The sequence below is a fragment of the Lissotriton vulgaris genome, chromosome 2_1, assembly GCF_964263255.1.
Source record: "Lissotriton vulgaris chromosome 2_1, aLisVul1.2, whole genome shotgun sequence".
In the NCBI taxonomy this organism is placed as follows: Eukaryota; Metazoa; Chordata; class Amphibia; order Caudata; family Salamandridae; genus Lissotriton; species Lissotriton vulgaris.
The window spans coordinates 1,071,841,738-1,071,854,489 of NC_141687.1; the positions used below are offsets into that span (position 1 = coordinate 1,071,841,738).

Here is a 12,752-nt window from a genome sequence, read left to right on the forward strand (position 1 = left end):
TGGCCTGTGATCCCCAACTTCGCGACACGGTCCAGCAGGATGGTATGGCAGACCGCGTCGAAGGCCGCCGATAAGTCTAATAGAATCAGGGCACACGGCTGCTTGTTATCTGCCCTGACTCTCAGCTCATCGGCGACCGAGGCCATGACTAGTTCTGTGCTGTGTTGGGGCCGGAAACCAGCCTGCCTGGTGTGAAGAAATGATATTCTTCCAGATGGCCGGCTAGAGTACTGAGGACGTGCTTTTCTAAGATCTTACTGAGAAAAGGCAACTGCGAAATGGGCCTGTAATTTTTTAAGGCTGTCGTGTCCGTTCCTGCTTTCTTTAAAAAGTGGGGAGACCCTGGCTTCTTTCATCTGGGTAGGCAAATATCCTGATTTAAGTGAGTTATTCAGTAGATTCAGTAGCTGGGGCTGAATGCCTGGCAGGGCCATTTTAAAAATTTTAGGGGGACATGGATCTATATTGGAACCTGATTTAATTTGACCGACCAGTTCCACTAGGCACTTGTCGTCGATGGGAGGGAAGCTGTTCAAAGTCATGGATGGCACCTGAGCAGTCTGGCTGGACAGAATAGTTGTAGTTGGCCGTGCCTTGATGTCAGAGATGATGTCCTGTACCTTCCGAAGGAAGAAGGTTTGAAAGGAATCACAGTCAGGTTGATCTTCCGCCGAGATTTTCCCTTCTCGTTGTGTTCCTTCTCCTATGTATATGACTATGTGGCGAAAACGCCTATTTGACTCTCCTCTTCTTACATGTTTTGTCTATGTCTTCAATGTTGTCGGTGCAGGCATATATGAGAAGGGAATCCCCTCTCACACTTAGAGAAACACCTTAGTGAGTGTAACACATAGCCTGGATTACACTCCTTTTTAACCTGCACTACACTCTATTTTAAAAAGGTCCTGAGGAAAGCCAGATTTAGTTTAAGGCACTGGCTGAAACATGTCGACCAACTGATGGATGTAGGAGGTAGTAACTCGCCTCCCTTAAACATCCCCAAGCCTTATTTTAACCGCTGACGGGGGCCTAGTTATTACAATTTAATTTACCCTCGGGTACTGGGACCCTCGCCAAGCCGTTTTTAACTCACACTGCACTCTCAGTAAAATACCAGCTCCGCTGTAATCAGACCTAAGGTGCCAGTAACCGTGAGTTGTGGGGGGCACCCTGGGTGATCTATCAGTTCAAGAGGTTTGGTCACAAGTGGAGCTACTGACCTCTTCCAAAATTGAAAGAACTAGTGGCAGTCTTCAAAGTCCCTTTTAACTTCCTCTCCCCATGTGTAGAATCAATTTGTCTTGGTTTGAAAAGGCAATCAGGTAAACAGGTTCTATATCAACCATCTTGGGAGTTCCAGGGTTTCCGCTTTGAATTTGTTGGCAGAGTGAATGAGCACATGGGCAAAGCTCAGCCACTGAGCTCTCTCTGAAGTCTGTCTTTCAAGAATGGAGACTGGGCCTGCTGACAGTCTGGGTCGAATCTTTCCATATTCAATGGATATGTCCCTGTCTCCCCAGGCATTCCTGGCCCTGCAGGCTGTTCTGGAAATCACGTGGTTGGATCTCTTCTCCTCCCAGGAGAATTCTCATCTCAACAACCACTGCTCTCTTCGTCCAATGCCTGGGGTGTGGGCGGTAGATGCAATGCGCATTATTTGCCTTTCTCCTGTTTCAGCTGGCAGTTCTCCTGCTTCTAGGTTTTTCAACTTGTTCACCTCCTCTAAGTTTCTCATCCCTGTTGGCAAGGGACAGCAATCACCTATTGTTAGATGTGATTTTCTTTTCTTATGAGTTTGGGTTTATATAGCGCTCGAATGCCCGGAGGCGTCTTGGCGCTGAATGCTTGGAGGTTGAACGGTAGATATTGATGGCTCTGTGTTGCTCTCAATGCATTACTTTTTCTAGTCAGAATTCCAGAAGGTGCCTTCTTTTGATCCAAAAATTTCTACATCTTTTCATGTTTCGCAGGATGTAGTCCTCCCTGTATTTTTCCTGTCCATGTCTTTGGACCAGGAGAGATTGTAGTACACCCACGACTGCCAGAGATCATTATCTAGTTACCGGAATAGAACATCCTCTTTCAGGAAAACAGATGCTTTTTTTGTAGCTTTTGGTATTGCAAGGAAAGGCCATAAACCCTCTACTTCCTCTTTTAGCAGAAGGGTGAAAACAGCTATTTCCTTATCCTAGTCTATGCAGGAACTCATCTTCCTTCTTTGGTGCAACAGAGGGGTTTCTTCAACGTGGGCTGCTTTTAAAGGAGCATGTTTGAAAAACTGTGTTGCAGCAGCAACGTTGGCTTTACCTGTTACTTTCATTTCTCATTTTAAGCTGCATATTGTAGACATTATCTCTTCTTTCGGAGAATCTTAAGTGGTCTTTCTTTTTCCAGAAATAAAATTAATCCACTGGGTGTATCAGGATCTGAATGTGTCCTGTTCATTGGTGTGCTAAGGGCAATTTTGTCCAGCTTTGGTATTTGTTCATAAGGTTCACTGTGGAGAGTGAGATTGACGAGGAGGTAATGCTGGCATTACTTACCGGTAAGCTTCATTATTCCAAGTTATTGTCTACCTCCTCACAGTCATTAGTCCTGCACACCCTCCCAGTATCCCAGTTGGATAAAACTGGCAGTTTTGCTCAGTTTCTTTGTTTCATTAATTTACGCTTCGAACCTTTGAGTTGAAGCAGTGGTCTTTCAATAGCCTACCAGAAGACTGACTGTTCACCTGATTATAGGGCCTATCTAAAGTGCCTTATATAGTACTAGCTCACACACAAATAATTATGTTTCTTCCTACAGTTTTGCATCCTTAGAGTGTACACTTTATCAAAACTCTACTCTATATACTGAAAACCCTGTATAAAAAGTTTGGCCTTGACTTCAAACTTCCAATTGTCGTCTCTCCTTTTTTCCTTTGAATGACACTCTACTTGCCATCCATCATCTATATGCTTCCTCTTGCTGAGTACGGAATATTATAAGGCACGTGCATGTTTGCCTTAATATTTATTTTTGTATTTCTGCAAATTGCCAAAACCTCATCTAAAAACATCACAACCGGTCCTGCTTTGAAAGTCACAACCTACAGCCAAGCTATCCCTAATCTCCTTTAGCACAGCTACTGAGCCCAATTAGCGTCGGCATGATCCCATATACCAACCCTAACCCACTAATGATCGCACTTAACTCCAACTAATTTAATCCACTATAAGGACACTGGAGTAAAAGCATGGACTGGTATCCTTGAGAGCACAAGACCAATCCCAATGACTAACAATTACACTGAATTAACCACTAACCCTGGGTTCCAGAGAAGTGTGCTACCAGGTGTAAAGTGCTTCTAGCGCCCGTTAGTGGTAGCAGGGTATATATAATTCAATTACAATACAATTCATTGCAGGAAGTGATTTCACACAAACTTTGACAGACACACACAAGAAGAGACATCAGGGAATGGATATAAAAATCAAAATAAATGGGAATTAAATAATGCCAGCAATGCAGTAACATAAACCCATGCCTTACAAAAGTAGTGGACTGGCACTCTAATGTTTACAAAGTAGCTTTGTCAACTGAAGGGGTCTGTAGGAGGACTCCCACTATGGTGGGATTGCTTCCTCAAGCCTCAGTCAACCCAGGAGCTGCTTCACACAAAGTAACAGCTCTGCTTAGGGTTGCTATTAAAGTTCAAGTACCATCCCTTGTTACCCTTGTGACATTTATTCTCTTGAGATCGCAACCAGAACTTCCTGTTTATATGTCTCACTCCTTGAGGGTGAGACTTGAGGTCACGCTAAGCTCTGCAGGGAGCTCTATCTCATATTATGCCACTATGACTTGTGTTACTGTAAGATCTGCAGGCAGCTTCCCTCCGCCCATATGTATGATAGGTTACCGTAAGCTCTGCAAGGAGCTCCCTCACACCATACTGCAGTGGCGTAGCTAGCCCTGTGGCCGCCTGTGGCGGTTCCTGCATTTGCCGCCCCGCGATGGCTGCAATGAGGAGGGGAGGGGGGGTTATGCTGGCTACAGATTTCTCCCTTAGCTATGCCACTGCCATTTTGTAACTGGATTACTTGTCATAGAAAGCTTTTACCTGAGCCCCTCCTCACAGTGTGCCTGTATAGTTTGCAATACTGGATGCTCTGCAGGGAGCCTCCTCTCACCCTACACTGTGTATGTTGAGTTACTGCAAGTCCTACCGGGAGCTCCCTTTAACCTTTCTGTGCTTGGACGTCTTATTTTAAGATACACACTGGATGGAGCTCCTCTGTACCCCTTGTGTTTGTATGACTTGTGTCTAGAGGAATCTATCTCTCTCTTCCTGTGAGTATGACATGTGTTGCTGCAAAGCTCCCCAGAGAGATTCCTCTCACCCCTGTGCTTGTGTGTCTTGTGCTACTCTGAGCTTTGGGGAGAACTTCCTCTCAGAATGTCAGTTGTTACTTCAAAGGTCATTATATCATGGTCATTACATCAGGATTGTCTTTGTGCCTTTACATCACATGGTTTTATATCTCAAGTGTCTACTTTGCAGGTTGGAAAGTAATTTTTTGTGACCTCGGGTCACTCCCCACGCCTCCTCCTGGGTGCCCGTGTCTCCCCGCTGCTGCCGCTGACCGAGGATTCGCCGTCCCTGGTGACTGCCACTCTCACTGTGTCTTGCAATGTTTCTTTCCCACACTGTAATTTTGTCCCTGCCTTCTTTGTACTCTGTACTCATTCGAATTGTGCCTTGCATTGTTTCTTTCCCCATACTGTGGTTTTGTCTTTGCCTTCTTTGTGCTTGTACTCATTCTTGTTGTCTGCTCTAGGTGCTCCTTTTTCGCGCCACTGCCCTCCTTTCCCCCCTGCCCCCCGCTTCCCGCCACTGCTCCCCTGCAGCCCGCCCCCTTGCCTCGTGTCCCTCGCCCATTGGCCCCCCCGCTCCCGCCTCCCAGCTGCTCATCCCTCCCACTTCGCCTCTTATGGAGGTCAACGCGTGTAAGCGCAGCGGATGCGCCGCTGGCGCACCGAAGGCAAGCCCGTCTGCACCAGGCCAACGCCAGAACCCCTGGACCCCGCGCCCCCGCAACGCCAGACTGCACTACGATTCCAGCACCCTCCGCGCACTCAACACCGGACGAGACCACCCCTGCTGCCAGGCCACCCCGAAGTGCACCCAAGGACCCTTCACCTGCCGGAACTGCAGATTCACCAGCATCCAGCCCTGCAAACCACCAACCAGAGAACCCAACCACCTCCGCTGCATACTCCTCAACACCCGGTCCGCTCGCAAGCACGCCATCGAACTCTGGGACCTCCTAGACTCCACCGCCCCTGACGTCGCCTTCCTGACGGAGACCTGGCTAAACGCCACCTCAGCACCAGACATCGCCATAGCCATCCCACAGGGCTACAAAATCTCCCGCAGAGACCGCACCAACGGAGTGGGAGGGGGAATCGCCATCATCCACAAGGACACCCTCAGAGTCTCGACCAACACCGACGACACCCTCACCACCGCCGAGCACATGCACTTCCAGATCCACACCGACCCCAACACCACCCTCAGAGGAACACTCGTCTACAGACTAAGTATGGGCGAATTTTGCGAATCTCGCGTTCGCGGATTTTGCGGATTTGCGAACTCGCAATCCGCAAAATCCGCGAATTCTCGCGAATTTGCGGACTTTTTTTTTATGTTCGCACGGGTTTCTGCAAGTTCGCAAGGGTTTTGTACAATTTCGCAAATTGCGAAATTGTACAAAACACGTGCGAACTTGCAGCAACCCGTGCGAACACAATTATATGAAGAGAAAGAAGCTCCTGGTCACAGGAACAGCACGGGGATTGCGCTCATGAAAGTCAAGGATGCAAAGGCCTCTACCCAGCATCACAGCTGATTTTCCACAGTAGATTTGGGAAGAGGCACACCTGTCCCGCCTCGAAGACGCTCATGATTGTTTTTGGGCTAATGAATGAGTCACTGATTTTGAGCATCAACTAGTTCGAGCGACCATGCAAAGGCCGCCCTCTACCCAGCATCACAGCTGATTTTCCACGGTAGATTTGGGGAGAGGCACACCTGTCCAGCCTCGAAGACGCTCATGATTGTTTTTGGGCTAATGAATGAGTCACTGATTTTGAGCATCAACTAGTTCGAGCGACCCTGCAAAGGCCGCCCTCTACCCAGCATCACAGCTGATTTTCCACGGTAGATTTGGGAAGAGGCACACCTGTCCAGCCTCGAAGACGCTCATGATTGTTTTTGGGCTAATGAATGAGTCACTGAATTTGAGCATCAACTAGTTCGAGCGACCGTGTGTGTGTTACTATGCAATCGCCCCGAAGGGCGCAGGGGTCCCTTGAGTGAGCTGTCCATCATAGTGGGTGAATGGCGGGAAGACGGTGCAAACCGCGAGTGTGTGGGCTGGGCCAAACGGGCAGGGCTACCATGTGAGTTCACACATGCTTCTAGTGTGTATAAAAGGTCAGAGAAAGATCAGTTCAGCAGATGAAGAGAAATAAGCTCCTGGTCACAGAAACAGCACGGGTATTGCGCTCGTGAAAGTCACGGATGCAAAAGCCTCTATCCAGCATCACAGCTGATTTTCCACGGTAGATTTGTGAAGAAGGCACACCTGCCTCGACGACGCTCACAATTGTTTTTGGGCTGATGAATGAGTCACAGGAAGGGCATGGTAAATATTTTAGGATGGCGCCGGCAAGCTGCCAGCGCCATCCTAAAATACTTACTAAATTAGCTTCAACAGGAAGCTCTAATAGATAAAATCGAGCACCTGCTTTATTTTATCTATTAGAGCTTCCTGTTGAAGCTAACTTAGTAACTATTTTAGGATGGCGCTGGCAGCTTGCCGGCGCCATCCTAAAATAGTTACAACAGGCCAGGCTTCAACTTTTGCCCCCGGAAAAATCCGCCGCTCGCGGATTTGCGAATTCTCGGTAAATTCGCGGGAGTTCGCGGATCGCGAATTTACCGAAAATTCGCAAAATCCGCGAGCGGAACGGATTTTCCGCTCATACTTACTACAGACCTCCCGGACCATGACCACAGTTCAACGACACCATCGCCGACCTCGCCAGTACCCACGCCCTCGCCTCCACGGACTACATCCTCCTCGGGGACCTGAACTTCCACCTCAAGAAGAACAACGATGCCAACTCCACCGCCCTGATCGACAACCTTGCCAACCTCGGACTCAAACTCAAACTCGTGACAACACCCACCCACGCCGCCGGACACACGCTAGACCCCATCTTCTCCACAAGCCCCTACGTCTCCTTCAACCACACCACCGAACCCCACTGGACCGACCACAGATGCGTCCACTTCACCTTCAGGAAACCCACCACACACCACCGCTCCCAACAGCTACCACGCCACTGCTGGGGCAAGGTCACCAAGGACCAACTGACTACCACCCTCGCCCTGAGACCACCCGCCGACCCCACTGACCCAGACACCGCTGCAACCAACTTCAATGGATCAACGATTGCGCCAACACCCTCGCCCCTCTCAAGACCCCCACAACCAACCACACCACCAGGAAAGCCGCCTGGTTCACCAAAGACCTCCGGATCTCCAAGCGCACCTGTCGGAAGCTGGAAAAAACATGGCTCCACGACCGAACACCAGACAACCACACAGCCCACAAAAGCGCCACCCGCAGACACCACCAACTCATCAGAACCGCCAAGAGGACCGACTTCAAGGACCCACTAGACAACAACACACACAACACCAAAGAGCTCTTCAGCATCGTGAAAGAACTCTCCAACCCCAGCTCCAACACCAACGACATCCCACCATCACAAGACCTGTGCAACTCCCTGGCCACCTTCTTCCACCGCAAGATCGCCGACATCCACAACAGCTTCAATACCGCCACCCCCGCACCAGCCACCGAGTCCACCACTCCTGCGACCACCACCTGCACGAGCCACCTGACCACCTGGTCCCACGTCAGCGACGAAGACACCGTCAAAACCATGAACTCCATCCACTCCGGATCCCCAACCGACCCTTGCCCTCACCACGTCTTCAACAAAGCCAGCACAACCATCGCACCCCACCTCCGGAAAACAATCAACAGCTCCTTCGAGACAGCAACCTTCTCGGAAAGCTGGAAGCACGCCGAGATCAACGCCCTTCTGAAGAAACCCAAGGCGGACCCCAAGGACCTCAAGAACTTCCGGCCCATCTCCCTGCTCCCGTTCCCAGCAAAAGTGACAGAGAAGATCGTCAACAAACAGCTAACCCGCTACCTCGAAGACAACAACATCCTGGACCCCTCCCAATCCGGTTTTCGCAGCAACCACAACACCGAGGCCGCCCTCATCGCCGCCACTGACGACATCAGGATCCTGATGGACAAGGGAGAAACAGCCGCCTCATCCTCCTGGACCTCTCAGCAGCCTTTGACACAGTCTGCCACCGCACCCTATCAGCACGCCTCCATGACGCCGGAATTCAAGAGAAGGCCCTGGCCTGGACAACATCCTTCCTCTCCGGCAGAACCCAGAGCGTCCGCCTCCCACCCTTCCACTCAAAAACCACTGAGATCATCTGCGGCGTCCCACAGGGATCCTCCCTCAACCCGACGCTGTTCAATATCTACATGGCACCGCTCGCCCACGTCGCACGACAACACAACCTCAACATCATCTCCTACGCCGAAGACACCCAGCTGATCATATCCCTCACCGAAGACCCCCACACCGCCAAAGCCAACCTCCACAGAGGAATGAAGGCCGTAGCCGACTGGATGAAGGACAGCAGACTGAAGCTGAATTCAGACAAGACGGAGGTCCTCATTCTCGGACCCACCCCATCAGCCTGGGACGACTCTTGGTGGCCCACATCACTAGGCTCAGCCCCGGAACCCACAGACCACGCACGCAACCTGGGGGTCATCCTCGACTCCACCCTCTCCATGACCAGGCAAGTCAACGCCGTCTCCGCGTCCTGCTTCAACACCCTCCGAATGCTCTGCAGAATCTTCAAATGGATCCCCCCCGACATGAGAAAAACCGTCACCTAGGCCCTCGTCACCAGCAGACTCGACTACGGAAACGCCCTCTACTCAGGAACAACAACCAAGCTCCTTAAACGATTACAACAAATCCAGAACGCCTCGGCACGACTGATCCTCGACGTCTCCCGACGCAGCCACATCACACCCCACCTGAGAGGCCTGCACTGGCTCCCCGTCAACAAGAGGATCACCTTCAAACTCCTCATCCACGCACACAAAGCACTACACAACACCGGCCCTACATACCTCAACAACCGACTCAGCTTCCACACCCCCACCCGATGCCTCCGCTCAGCCAACCTCGCCCTCGCCTCAGTTCCTCGTATCCGGAAACCACCACCAGCGGAAGATCCTTCTCCTACCTCGCCACCAAGACCTGGAACACTCTTCCTACCAGCCTATGACAGACTCAGGACCTGCTGGCCTTCAAAAGACTTCTCAAGACCTGGCTCTTCGATCAGTAGCGGCCGCCCTCCCCCCAGCACCTTGAGACCCTCACGGGTATGTAGCGCGCTTTAGAAATGCAGTGATTGATTGATTGATTGATTGATTTTTTAAATGTATATATATATATATATATATATATATATATATATATATATATATATATACACACACACAACTGAAGAAACTATAACTCTTGCAATACAGTAACTATAACTCGCCCCACCCATCCACAGTGTTGTCAGAAATTACATCACTTCAGATGTCCTCAGTGAAGTTATCAATGCTGTGATTGAACATGTCATGAGTGATGTAATATGTGAGGGTATAGGCAGTGCACGGTGAGGGCACAATGTTATGGTTACTTCATAGAGCAAGTTATATTTACTTCAGTTAACTATAACTGGTGAATTTCAGAGGGTTTTTGTTTAATTTAAAACTTTACCTTTTAACTGACAGTTTCCCCTAACTGTAACGTTACATTAACCTTTGTTTTCTTTCAATACATTTCTTAGATTTTTTTAATGTAAAGTAAGATATCAACAGATCTAAATTTGACATCACTTAAGCTTAGTTTTTTTCAGTGAATTTCTGAGGTTTTCTTTAATGTACCGTACCAATATAAAGAGATAATATTTTAAGTAAGGCAGACCTATTAGTTTTTTCAAAGAGTCAGAATGCCAAAATATAAAAAGCTCCCTTCTTGGCTTTAGCAAAGAGTCAGCATATCAACCTATATCAAACTGACCTTTTGGCTTTGTCAAAAAGTCACTACAACAATGTATCAATAGTCTTATTCCAAAGTAATCCTTAAAAATATACACATTGTCAATGCATAATAATAATTTTTGCTGCAATATTTGAGCTAAGTTTACATACAACAGAGCCACCCAATATTCCCAAAGGGACTGGGTATTATCAATAACAATTTAACAGTTGTCCCTGTAGGAGTTATTTCAACTCTATTTAATGGATTACAATGTTGCCACAGAAGTGGTCAATAGTTAAACAAGAGCAAGGAAAACAGATTTAAGCTGTTTTTTATTACTCAAAATATTTCTTATATCTTTTTTCGTACACAAATCTAAAATATGGCAACAGAAATACTACTATGTTGGCAAAAAAAAATCTCAGTAGTATCAGGCAACTTTTGCTATATACATGAAACAGTAAATATCATGTCCAAAACAATACTTATCGCTATACAATCATTTAGTAATCAAATAATGAAACAGAAATGAGCAAAACGTTGCCAGGCGTCGACGTTTCGGTCCTTAGTTGGTTGAAACAATCCATAGGACCATCTTCAGGACCATGCGCTGCACATATTAATCTAAAAACCAAATATACATATAAATACTAAGGCCTTGCCCCAATGGCATCATCCACCCAGTCCAAAGAAAATTGAAACTGAACCTGTGACACACACCATAAGTGTGAGACTTAAACTATCCACCAACACCAAAGGCCACCATCATAACGTGCCATCACCATAAGCACACTAAATTACACACATTACACACACAAAATCTGGAAAGCAAAAGGGCTTACCCAGGACCTCCAGCCGGAAGTCATGAGGTTATGCACTGCATAAACCTAATGTCTGAACAAAGAAACAACCATAAGTATCAAGTCACCCATAGCTCACTTCACTACAAGATGCAAAGTGACACCCCATGTCATTCCACCTACCTATAAATGCTGTTGTTATCACCAGTAATTCGTTTTATATTTCCAGTAATACGTTTTTATATATATATAGACCAGGGGCGAGATTTAGGCGTTAGTCCAAATCAATCACGACACCTACAAATAATAATTAAAGTGACAGTTAGAACCCACAATCAAGAACTTCTAGCGTAAGTGTAATCTAAAACGCTAAAGAGCTAAAGAGCCGAAGCCTCTAATCTTCAGTCACATGGTCAGTGACATCACTCATGACATCACTGATGACACCATCCTTGTGACAGAGTGACAGACCTCCTTTCAGTGTAATGTAACCCTTGAAACACATATTTAAAAATAGAAACTAACATTTTGAAAAAAATGGAGATACACATACCAGTTACAACAACCAATTCAGTAATTCCACCATCTATATACACATCCACTTATTCACCAACAGTTCTATATAGTCACTCATACATATACTCATTCATCATATGTAGTGATACACCTGTACATCCTGTTACACACCGACAGTCATCCAAAGGTTACTCACACACATACTCACACATGCAAATAAACTATTGAACATCCATTTATTTGCATATACAACTATACACACACTACCACCTTACTTCTAAGGAAACGTACACATACTTACTCTCTTAAACAATCACTTATAGAAACACATACTTATTTAAACAGGAACTCTTTCAATCTCTCACTCTCACAAATACTCACTTATATACATCAATACTCACATATACTAGATTAAAACATATGTAGTTACTGATAAAGACACTAGTGAGACAGTCATTCACTCACTAACACACACATATAAAAAAACATACATTAAGACACTTATTTCAACATTTATTTTTCCATCGACCTTTACATATACATATATAAAACATATTTATTTTTCAGAAAGACACACATTCACTGGATGGTGTCATCAGTGATGTCATGAGTGATGTCACTGACCATGTCATGAGTGATGTAATATGTGACGTCATCAGCAGTGCATTGCAGGCGCGCAAGTTATAGTGAGTCCAACTAACTATAACGTGGGAATTTCAATGGTTTTATGTCAGTAAAATTTCCAGCTAACTATAACTGGTGTAACACCTATGGTTTTTTCAGTGAATTTAATAGGTTTATTAAATGCTAATTCCTAACTATAACTGGTGTGAAACCTATGGTTTTTTCAGTGAATTTCTTAGGTTTTTTAAATGCTAATTCCTAACTATAACTGGTGTGAAACCTATGGTTTTTTCAGTGAATTTCAAAGGTTTTTTAAATGCTAATTCCTAACTATAAGTTTCACTTTATAAGTAAGACTGTTAGCGCTCTAGTTGTTCTTTAGAACACTCTGGGACATTCTGTCATTGGGCTATAGTTGGGCTACATCTGGCTGATATTTGGGCTACATTTGTTTTTTTTTGTCTCTGGTGGCCATCTTTGGGCTACATTGGGCTACATTGGGCTACATTTGGGCTCTAACCTATATATAGCCCAATGTAGCCCAATATATATTTTTTTAAAGTAAATTTTCGTAAAAACCACTGGAGCATATATCTTGAGACATAGCAAAGGCAC

At 46.5% G+C, this 12,752-nt stretch overlaps 1 protein-coding gene across 2 annotated transcripts in view; it reads left to right on the forward strand.

Moving 5' to 3' along the window:
- The window catches only part of DRC12 (dynein regulatory complex subunit 12 homolog), a 106,527-nt gene that overhangs the window by 24,102 nt on the left and 69,673 nt on the right, over positions 1-12,752 (forward strand). The window contains exon 1 of one of the 2 annotated variants that reach the window (XM_086958772.1): positions 4,545-4,645. The exons of the other annotated variant lie outside the window; for it this stretch is intronic. The gene's annotated coding sequence lies outside the window, so the exon portion shown is untranslated. Of the gene's footprint in view, positions 1-4,544; positions 4,646-12,752 lie in introns of those variants that run through there. 2 annotated transcript variants of the gene reach the window in all.